Consider the following 12,192-nt stretch of genomic DNA (forward strand, 5'->3'; position numbering starts at 1 on the left):
GGCCTGTGAAGCACTGATGCCTAGTCACATAATACTGGCTGAAGCAAAATGCAGGACAACGTAGCACTTTAAAGACTAACAAGATGGTTTATTAGATGATGAGCTTTCGTGGGCCAGACCCACTTATTGGCTCTTCTTCTTCGTTTTTATTTTGCAGCTGCCTAGCATTACTACCTTGACCAAACTTTTGTAATAGGACCCTCTCAAGCTCTCCCCGTGGTAGATGCCATTGGTGTGTGAATGGTTAGAGGAGAGTGTGCCTAGGATGAGAAGTGGTCCCTCCCAATATGAAATGGAAAGAGAAAGCCCCTAAGATATACCCTCTGTATTAAAATGTGGTCTGTGCCATGAAAAAGCTTGAGAGCCCATAGCCTATATGTAAATTTTCAATTTCTCATTTCTCGAAGGTATTTGTAACTGTTAGGGTACATTAGTTTGAAGAATTAGGAGCAATCCAGAACTGCATGGATTTCAGGTAAGAATGAAAACTATATAGACTCAGAAATGATACTTATTAAAATTAGCATAATATAACTATGAAGGGAGGAATGCTGAGGAGGACACCTGTCCCTCCAGCTTTTAGCCTTTTTAACCTAGACAACACTTTGTTTTCCCCCTCAACCACCCACCCAACACTTTATCCAACGGGAAGGGAAGGAACAGAGTGATGAGCAGGAAACGATTTAAGCTCTTAGTTTGTGCAGCAAGGCTCAGTTGATGCTGCCTTTTGTCATTGTCAGATGCTGATCTGTTGCTCTTGAGGTGGGTGGTTGAATAGGAAAGAATCTGGGGAGTCAGGGAATAAATGGGGGATGGGTCAAGGTAGCAGCTGAACTGGCTGGGAAGGATATTTAGCAGTAGCAACAGCTTTTCCTTCTCCTTTAGCAAGTAGGAGTGAGGGAAGGAAGGTACTGCACAAACCATTCACATATGACAGCTTTGGGCACAAATAATACAGACTATATACTCACAGTCTATTTCTAAGATACATACAGCAGCCAATTATACACACACATGCAGTTTTTTGTGCGCTCCAAACTGGCTTCTGCAGCACTTGTGTGAAATGGAACTGATCATGTAATATCTTGTGTAAATAGACACACATACTTGTTTGTTTTCCAAACCTTCTAAATGCTAAAGGTGCAGGCTAGAGAGTCATATGCTGTGCTGAAGAACACTGGGTGGTATATCTGGCCTACAAATACCTTGTACTGTACTAGCTTTTTTTTTTTTTTTTTTTTTTTGGATGTGAACCTCCATGAAAAGAAGAAAATACCTCAATTGTTGTTGCAAAAGTATCAGAAAAAACCTTGGGTTAGAAACAACAGAGATGCAATAGTTTTATCTGATAAGAAAGACTTTATAGAGCGGGCTGTGGGCACACATTTAAGGTGATTAAATTGGTTCATGCTAATTTTGATGATAATCACATGAAAGAGGACATCTTCAAGATGCTATTTTGAATATATGGACGTATGCTGCTCTTATTCAAGTGAGCAGTCCAACTGAAGTCAAAAGTATGTGTTCCAATGAAGCTGAATTGTGGGTGGCAGGATTGGGCCCCAAAGGTAGAAGTGCTGTTAAAAAGCGGTAATTAATGCAGGAGTGAAGCAGAAGGTCACTAACATGACCCACAGCAGTTACCACCAAATAATGTAAACATCTTGTTTGAAAAATACCTGGGATATCTACTTTCATGGGATGAAGGGCCCAGACCTGCATCTACAGAAAATAATGGAAATGTTGACATTGATTTAAATATAAATGTATCCATTCAGTCGAATGCTAACATTGTAGTAATTAGGCTTAAGATTCAAACTTTATATGAAACTGCATTTTTGGTATAGTTCTTAGTAATGTTTGCTTATTTCAAATTGGCAAGTTTTGAAATAGCAATCAAATTTTTTGTTTAGTAATTCACCTTTGTTTTTATTTAGCATTTGTGAAGAATTTGAAGGCAGAATAAATAGCTTCAACCTTGATAATTCTCTCACTCTTTTGTATAGAAAAATATGCAGTGACACAAATAAATTAAATTATGTTTAAAAGCTGAATGCATTCCAGATTGCTAGGCAATACTGTCTGCTTCACATCCTCATGGTTACAGTTAAATTAATAGTCAAGGATTTTAGAGCAAAATTGAACCTATTAGGGAAGTCTCCCAGGTTTTATTAAAATATTCAGTTTAGCTTTTAAGAAAGAAGTCAAGCAAAGTGTTGCTATTTTTTTTTTAAATGTACTGAACTAAGTGGTCCTGCGTTGTAAAGATGTAAGTTACACAATGAATCCTGGAGGATGATCCTGCCAAGGTTAGGATGAGAGAGTTGAAAATGCACGTTAATGGCGGTTTCATGGATGATATCATTGACACATATCCATCGCCTTGGTTCTTGTGCCCTGGTTTGGACTTGTGGGGACAGGAGTGAAAAGTAGACCTTGCACCTGGGTGAGAAAAAAGACTTCAATTATGGTTGACACCTCTGCAGCAGAAAGAGCCTTCCACCCTTCATTCTTGTGAAATTAAATAAAAGCTGGATAAAAATTGGCCAAAGGCAGAACAGTAACAAACAGTCATGCTTTGCTCTAGATTCTTCATATGTCTATTCTTTATCATAACTGAAACATTCAGAGTTGGATTTTAAGGCTGTGATTTCCAAAGACATTTTAAGGGAGTTAAATTTCCTTTGAAATATTCCAGTGTAAACTGCTAATGTGAATCAAATTGGTCCAAATCTAGGAAAGCATCTGAGCATGAAAGCATCTGAGCATGTATGTAACCTTCTATAAGCATTAGTTAAAAGTTGAATTCAGTGGGATTATTCAGGTTATTAAAATTATACACATGGGACTTGGATTATGGTTCCTTGAGCATATATTCTAAGACTCTAAAATGTACAATTTAATTTTTCTCCTGAAGTCTTTACAAAACCTCCCCTAGATAACGAGATCTTGACCTAAGGTAAAGAGAACGTAATTGATTTTGCAACTTTGATATTTTGATATGAATCTCCATGTTCCATAAGGTTTCAAAATAATTATTACATATTATATTCTGATTAATTTCATGTCATTTTCACTTCACGTTGATGACATGCAAAATTGTGGAAAACTGATATTAGAGTAATCCTCTGTTTTGACTATTGGGGCTAGTTATGAAGAATTAACTCCCCTGCCCACAGGATTACCTTCTTTAGTGTTCACAGAAAAGTAGTTAGTACCAAAAAAAAGTGGGTTTCAATCCCAGTGTGTGACTCTAAGGGTATGTCTAGATTGCCGAGTTTTTTGAAAAACCGTGCCACATCCAAGGAACGTGTCTGCTTTTCTGAAATTTTTTTTGGAAGAGCTGATGCATTTTTTCAGCATCCCTGTAAACCTCGTTTTACGAGGAAGAAGGGATGTTCTGAAAAAGCCCCCCCCCCCACACACATTTTGCCCATTTCAGTCTTTAAATTCATTATTTTTATGCGCTGAAAAGTGGGTTGACTTGAGAAAACAATTGAATGACTTTGTGCAGGTTTCTGAGGCTACATCTACACTGCACAGTTATTTCGGAATAAGCTATTCTGGAATAGTTATTCCAAAATAGCTTATTTCGAATAGCATGTTTACACTGCAGAGAAGACTCAAAATTAGTCCGAGGCAGGCTTCCCTAATGTAGACGTGCTATCTTGATTTAGAGGCCCAGGAGGAATAACTTAGAATGGCCCTGGTGAGGGGCTATTTAAAAATAGCAGAAGTGGAGCATCTACACACACCTTATTTTGAAATAGCTGTTTCCGAATAGATGTTATTCTTCATAGAATGAGGTTTACAGACGTCAGAATAAGCTGTCCGTTATTTCAAAATTATTTCAAAATAACAGAATTGCTGTGTAGATGCTCGCATAGTTATTTCAGAATAAGTCAATAATTTTGGAAATAACTTTGCTGTGTATACACACCATGAAGCTGTAGTAGAGGTGAAATTAAGCCAGTGTGCCTCGGTGCCACCGTCCGGGAACAAGACGGCTGCCTGGAGCACTCATCCCATCCCAGCTTGGTTTCTGGCTTCCTGCAGGATGCTGTGCTCAGGAGCAGATAGCGAGGCAGGTTAGAGGGGCTGGCTGGGGGTGCTTCCCCACACCGCTGCTACTATTTCGGGGGATGATGATACTACAGCCATACATACCAGGTCCTTGTTGCTTTTCCTGCTTGCTGTGACTAAGAATGAAGCTCCGAGTACTCTGCCTTCCACTTGCTCCAGACTACCCAGGGGAGGGGCAGAGGAGGAATGCAGCAAGCTCTGCACTTTCTCTTCCTCCCTAGTCGCAGGAAGAGGAAAAAGCAACAGGAACCCTTTATGTGAAGCTGCAGCCTCTTCTCCTACAGAAAATGTTGTCCTTGCATTCCACCCTCCCACACTCACCCTTACACACATCCAGCCCCCTGCCCTGAGCCCTCCACACTCCCAGCCTCGACTTGTTTGAAAACAAAAAGTAAAAACTTCCCACAATCCAATACTCTACCCTGAGCCCCCCTCATACCTTCTTGCCCTGAACCCCTCATATGCCCTAACCATGACTCCTACACCCCCCAAAGTCCCCAGCCCTGAATCCTGCAGCCCCTTACCCTGAGCTTCTTCTCACACCCAAGCTTCTGCCCTGACTTCTGCTATGATCCTCACACATCCCACCCCTACCTGGCCCCTCTTCAGCCCAACACTTACATTTCTTACAGGTATTGTTGTATCACACCCTGCCATCCCTCTGCCCTGAGCCCCCCAGGAGAGTGCGACATAACAGTACCCGTAATAAACTTATATTAGTTTCACCCCGGGCTGCAGCAAGGTGTCTGTAGAGGCCGCAGGACTAGATGACAAAAAGGATTCATAATTGGATTCAGTACTTGGTCACCAGTTTAAAACCAGCTCAGATGTCTGAGAATCAAGGTTTTTAGTCGCAATCAACAAAACAGGCATGAATGTGAAATGAATTGCAGGTATTATGTAAGGTAATGACCTTATTCTGAGTTTATTGACATCAGTGGCAAAGTTCCAATAAATTTCAGGTGTGTGAGCCTTTGGGTTATATCTAGACTGCAGCCCTCTGTCAGCAGAGGCTGTAAATGAAGCACTTCGAAAGTGCAAATGAAGCCAGGATTTAAATATCCCGTGCTTCATTTGCATAATCACGTAATAGCGCTGTTTTGAAATCGAAACCTCCGGTTTACAGGATCTTTCGAAAAAGTGCCCCATTTTCAAAAGAACCACATCTAGACTGTGGTTTCAATTTCGAAATAGCGCTTTTTCGAAAGTGCCATTACGTGATTATGCAAATGAAGCACGGGATATTTAAATCCCGGCTTCATTTGCACTTTCGAAGTACTTCATTTACATCCCTCTGTCAACAGAGGGATGTAGTCTAGACGTAACCTTAGTGTAGTGGTGGCAACTAATTGTAAAAGAATCCCAATACTTTCTTTGGACTTGATTGTTCAGGAACTGCATACTTTGGCCCCAGTCCACCAAAGCATTTACGGGCCTGTTTAACATTAAGCATATGATTAGTCCAGCTGACTTAGGAGTGTTCAAGTCCTGCAGCTTTATTTTAGTTAAAGTACACTCTTTTAAAATTAATTTTAGTAGCCACTTTTTGGATCTCTGTATCAAATTCAGAGGTAGCATTACAGGTTGCATCTCCATGAAAACTAGTGGAGTTGCTTGCAGCAGTGGTGTGTTTGACCTCCAGAGGATATTTGCTTGAAAGGACTGAGTACAGTCTTATTTTTTTTAATTCTCTATAGCAAATTAAATTTGACTTACAGCATAAGTAAAATATGAATTTGGATAATGTCCAGTGTGTCTAAGCTCTGTATATTTGTCCTTGGACATGTGCTCTCGCTCTCTCATTTAGAGGAAAATAGCTTTTTATTAATTTACATTTTAACTTGATAACTTCTTATTCACAACCCTGTAGTTAATGGAGGAATTTTAAAAAGGCATAAGCAGGTAATAGACATAATTGACTTTGTACTTTTGAACATCCCCATCGTCCTTTTCAGGAGTCCTTTAATTTAACTCAGTTCTGAGTTATCGTTTGAAAAGAAAAGAGAAAATAATCTTTTATATTGGGGATTTCACTTATTGAGGTCATAAATCACTGTCAAAGCTTATTTGGGAGAATTTTATGCAAGTCCAAACTTTGTAGGCAGGTTCAGAGGCATTACTTAAAGAGGCTTATCTGTATTCAACTGCTCTTGTGCACAATTAACTTTAATAAGAACTATAATCATGATGTGACCAGGTCCATAACTAGCGAGTTTGCTTTCCTGAAATTCAACAAGAAAAGAAAAAGCTGAAATGAAGCATGGAGGAATTCCCAAGCATTTCTTCTCTTCCCTCCTCTGCTGCCCAAAATGTGTAAAGCAAGTAGAGTAGTAAGGACCTATTTTTCTATAGTGCTTTTATATAATTTTTGGCAAAAGAAAAGTGTGAAATATTATGTCATACATTAAAAGGCAGAGTCTGCAAGCAGATAACTCTCATTGTTTTTTCTTTTTTTAGTGTGTGTGTGTGTGTGTGTGTGGCATTTCAAATCCCATCTTAACTCTGACTTCTTGAGAAGCTTTAAAATAGCCATGATTAGAAGTAAAACAAGAGGTTATTTGTTTAAAAATCAGTAATTTTATGATTTAGTATGTGTACACAAGTGATAAATGAGGCATTATTTAGAAAACAAGAGAAAAACACTTTTTACTAATTTCACTACTGGTTAAAATGTAGTTGTTTTTTACTTATACCAAGGGGCCTCCACTGAGAATGTCTCCCCTCCACTGGGTGTTGTACAAACCTACAATAAAAGAAAGTCTCTGTCCTGAAGGGCTTACAGAAGACACAACATGGTATAAAGGAAGTATGAAGGGGAAAGAGGCACAGAGATGTAGGAACTTGTCTATGGTCACATGGGTTAAATTACTTTTAAATACTTTTCAATAATTCTTATCCTTTCTGGTGAATTATCCAAGACAAAATCAAAATCAGTTGTTTGCAAACTGAAAGTATAATTGCAATTTTCTTACCTTTTCTCAGCAAGGAGGCAAGAAGATGGAGCTTAAAGTGGGAAAGGTCCCTTCTTAATAGTTAGTACTCCAACCTGTAAGGCTTGTCAGCATGGAACTCTCAGTGAAGTCAGCTGTTATTTTCTTTCTGGAAACTGGAAGTGTGTGTGTATATATAGTTCAATAAATTGATAGGAAGATGTCCACCAATATAATCCCCTTGTATATCTTTTACTGAACTGTTATGCAACTTTTTTGCCAAGACATTCCTCAGAGGCATCTCAGTATCCCTGCTCTACTTGTATACTTTTGAAACGGTTCTTCTTCTCCCTCCCCATAACAGAAGAACATCTTTGTCCAATGATATCCTAAGACATAGGTCATTGTTTTATTGATAACAATGGACTTTGCATATAAAGTAGAGTTGGAGTGGGGCAGGGGAAGGAACAACATTATCACTTCCTTTGTCATTATGGTACAATAAGATCACTCCTAATTTCAATGTAATACTTTCAAACATTGCTTTGAACTGTTGCATATTTACAGAGTTTAAAGCTCAGTCTGATAGTCCTTGCACAGGTATCATACTGGATTGCTCTCTTTCCTATTCTGCCTTCAGTAGTTTACAGGCAGTTTTCAAATCTAGTAAAATTATTCAAGTGGCTGGCTAACATGATTGTGGCTATTTTACTTCAAGAAGCTAAATTTGTCCAAAACATATTTCTAGCTCTTATAAACCTCTAATAAAATAATGTAAGGTTTTAATCTTTTGTCAGTGTTTGCTCTGAAGTTAGTATGGCGAGGAAACATATTTCCCACATCTTTCTTTGCTACTGAAGATATGAGGGAAAAGCTTTTACTAAATAGGAAAGTTACATTTCTCAGGATTGTTTGTGTCACTGGAATTATTTAGTAGTGTATTTTGCTGCTTGTACAGTAAGTTTTAGATTTAGATGCCTTTTGTTAGTCTAAATAGGAAAAAGCTTATTAGAAGTAAATTTTGATAGCTATATAGGGGGTGTCTAGACTATATGGTTCCGTTGACGCAGCCATGTAAAGTAGTTTACTTGACATAGTCAGTGAAGCGGGGATTTGAATAATCCCCGCTTCATTAAAATAAAAATGGCCACCACGCTGTGCCGACAATCGGCTGATCCGGCACAGCGCGGCAGTCTAGACGCGGATTGATTGACAAGGGAAGCCTTTGTCGACTGCTCTTGTAAACCCGAGGCTTGTTTACAGGAGCGGTTGACAAAGGCTTCCCTTGTCGACCAATCCGCGTCTAGACTGCCGAGCTGTGCCGGATCAGCCGATTGTCGGCACAGAGCGGCCATTTTTATTTTAATGAAGTGGGAATTATTTAAATCCCTGCTTCATTGACAATGTCGAATAAACTACTTTACATGGCTCTGTTGACAGAGCCATGTAGTTTAGACACACCAAAGTGATTTGTACCATAACTTTCTGCCATTGGTCTGAACAATAAACAAGTGAACAGTTTAAAAAAAAAAAATTCTGAAAAGTCTTCCCGCATGGTCAGTTAATTAAATATTCTCATTGAAAAGTAAGGAAGGATGTTTATAGAGTTTGTTCTATTAGACTCTGGAGAATTAGTGCATGTCTGACTCTTGTGCCATTTGTGCTCTATTTAATGTATTTGTTTTGATTTTTTTTAAATGCTTAATAATAACAAGAATTTTTTAAAAGTTAAAATAAAAGTAAAAGGACTTCACATCTTTTCTGTTGCTAAGGTCTGTGAATATACTTTGTTCACAATATCTGAGATGTTATATTGTTGTTGGGACATATGGATTAACCTGAATTGATGAGCTTGAGTTGCCAAGTAGCTAGGCCAAATTCAGAATTTGTATAAACAGTGCAACATTATTTAAGTGAGTGGTTTAGCACCTCTGTACACTAGTTTTGTGTTTGATGTCTTGTCTGTTTGTGGGACCCATCTTGGCTCATAATTTGTTTTTGGCAGGTAACTTTCTGATGTATAAGTAGAAAGTAAAGCCTCTAAAAATCAGTAGGCTTTTTTGCCTGGTAATTCCAGATTATGATAGCCTTGGTTTTAGGAAATATCAAGTTTATGTAGATCAATGCTGCATTTTCTGCGTATTTGTGGTAATAACATTGTTTGCAGGGAGCAGTATTTTTGGTTTGAGAGTATTTTGGAACTTAATTGCAGTGTGTGTGTGTGTGTGTGTGTGTGTGTGTGTTAAGGCATTCATGGGGATCTAACACCTATTGATTTCGACGGAAGTTATGCACTGGCATACATTTGGAAAATTTGGGCCTCATATCCTATTGCAGTAAGCATTTGTATAGGATCGGAGGTGTAGTCGTTTTAGTCTGGATCTGCAAAAGCGACAAGGAGTCCTGTGGCACCTTATAGACTAACAGATGTATTTTCCCACTACATGCATCTGACAAAGCGGGTCTTTGCCCACGAAAGCTTATGCTCCAATACATCTGTTAGTCTATAAGGTGCCACAGGACTCCTTGTCACATTTGTATAGGATTCATCTCACCACTTATGTCCAGTATTTGGCTTATCTAGGATCATATCAGAACACCTATACTAAGGACCAAATCCTGCAGCCCTTACTGAGGCAAAACACTTGCTGAAATAAGAGCTGGTCAAAATATTTTTAGACGGAACAATTTTGTCAGAAAATGAAGATGCATAAAAATCAAAATAGGTCCCTGTAATGTGTTAATTTGATTACATTTTCAATGCGATGTTGAGACATTTTGATAAAGACAAAATGAAACATGTTAAACTTGTTTTGATTTATTTGATTTTTAGTTGTAGTAAAATATACTTTTAATATTCAGTTTTAATCTACTATATAATTTAGAGAGCTTGTCTGAACTTCCTCAAGAACTCCTCCTTAACAGTAAAACTATGTCTACACTGCTGGCTTTTGCCAGCAGAGAGTATGCTAATGAAGCGCTCATTAGCGCTCCAGCAAAGCCGCTGGACCCCCCCAGCAGACCAGGGACACCCGAGCAAAGCCGCCGCCTGGGCGCAGCTAGTGCGCCCCCCCCCCCAATCAGACCAGGCTTTTGTTGCGGGACGCCTCGGGTAGAGCAGCTGGGGTGCTGCCGGGTTGGTCCTGTGGGAACCTACTGGGCAGCGCCCCAGCTGTTCTGTCCCAGGCTCCAGATTCAGCAGCTGTTGAAACTGATCAGGCTGATTCCAGGAAGCTGGGGGCAGAGCAACTCTGCCTCCAGCTTCCTGTAGTCAGCCCCTGGTCAGTTTCAGTGGCAGCAGCTGAATCTGGAGCCAGTTCTGACTTACATACAAATTCAACTTAAGAACAAACCTATAGTCCCTATCTTGTACGTAACCCGGGGACTGCCTGTAGTGACATACTGTATATATTTGATCATAAGTCCACTCGTTCATAAGTCAACCCCCCCAAGTTAAAAAAAATTGTAAAAAATATTGGAAAAATCGCAGTGACTTATTCAGCTCGTCCACATAAGCCACTGGCATGTCGGAGTGTTTTGTTTACCTTGAGCACCTGCAGGCATGGAGTCCTGCAGCTCCCAGTCTCTGTGATTCACTGTTTATGGCCAATGGGAGTGGCGAGAAGTGGCAACCAGCACGTCCCTCGGCCCATGCCACTTCCCGCAGCTCCCATTGGCTGGGAACAACAAATAGCAACCAATAGAAGCTGATGGGCTCCATGCCTGCCGACACACCAGGTACATAAAATGTACCAGTGTGCCAGCAGTTTGCCCTGCTGGGTTGGCAACTGAAATTTGCTGACCCCCCTCCCCAGTTAAAAAAAAAAAAAACTGGTAAAACACAATGACCTGTTCATAAGCCAACCACTGCTATTTACTACATCATTTTTTACCAAAGAAATTTGATTTATGATTGAGTATATATGATAATCCTAAATTCTTCCTTCTGTGTGGCATCTCAGAAAATGTGGCACTTGACCAAAATCAATGGGCGTCTTTCCACTAACTTCAATGAGCTGTCAGGATTCAGAGGAGTTGTTTGGATGGCACACTACTTATGTAAGAGTTTTAAATAAATTTTGGTTTTATTGCATTAGTTAAGTATTTGTAATGATAATTGATTGTGAATAGGAACGCTTTTGCTCATGGTTTCCATTTTAGCTTTTGTGTTGAAATGGTCATAGCATTGTTCATTGAAGTGATTATCCATACCAGTGATGCGCAATCTGGGGGTTGCAGTGCTTTGATCTGGGCTGGCCAGCATTTTGTTTTCCTGGCTCGGTGCCCGATGTACACACGGCAGGGGCGGGGGGAGCGGCAGGGGTGCATACCGGCGTTTTAAATCAAAGGAGCCGCAATAAAATGTTCCCGGTGCTTTTTTTTTTCCTGGTTCCGGGGGTTGCGAATGAAAAAAGGTTGAGTGTTCCTGATCTATACAGCATCATGAGATCAGCTGAACCTGTCCCATTAACCATCCCTATCTTTGACCTCTTGAGAACGGGATGACCTCTGTGTAGCGACCTGAGTACAAGAACTCAGTCTATCCAGTGTTCTGCTAGAACCAGAATTTGCATCTTTTTAACCAAGCACTTGTTTCATCTTGGGTGGACTTTGTGTAGGATTTTTCATTTGATAGTTTTTCTTGGTAAGACATGGCTGTTATTTCTGCGAATAATAAAATCAATGTGGTAATTAATAGTTGACTGATTTTTTTCAAGTTTGTAATCTTAAAGATCACTGTAATAAGTGCTTAGTCCATAATGTTCTATTGTTATGTTGGCACTGCTGGATAGGGCATTAGCAGAGGCATGCTTGATTCTGCTTACTGAATATGTTAAGCAGCAGTTAATAAAGCTGTAATTGTTTACATCTGAGCGGCACTGCAGAGTAGTTCCTACAACAATGTTTTATGCATTTTGTGGCTCCAATGAGATTAAGTCCATCTGCAAAAGAAATATTTAATTTGAGTTAATGGAAATTTTTGTTATTCTCTGTTGAAAACATGAAACTGCAGGCAATTACCATGGAGCCTGTAATGCAGGGGTGTGGAACCTTTTTTGGGTTGCGGGCTGCTGACTCACAGAAAAATCAGTCAGGGGCTGCACACAAGTGAGAAGCCAAAAAAACAACAACATCCCAACCAAAAACAAAACAAAACCACCCTAAGTGACATGGCCTA

At 39.6% G+C, this 12,192-nt stretch overlaps 1 protein-coding gene across 5 annotated transcripts in view; it reads left to right on the forward strand.

Annotated features, from left to right (window-relative positions):
- Nucleotides 1-12,192, forward strand: part of PLCL1 (phospholipase C like 1 (inactive)) — a 319,441-nt gene that overhangs the window by 987 nt on the left and 306,262 nt on the right. The gene's annotated exons all lie outside the window — the stretch shown is intronic.

Source organism: Pelodiscus sinensis, chromosome 7, assembly GCF_052426305.1.
Source record: "Pelodiscus sinensis isolate ZL-2025 chromosome 7, ASM5242630v1, whole genome shotgun sequence".
In the NCBI taxonomy this organism is placed as follows: Eukaryota; Metazoa; Chordata; order Testudines; family Trionychidae; genus Pelodiscus; species Pelodiscus sinensis.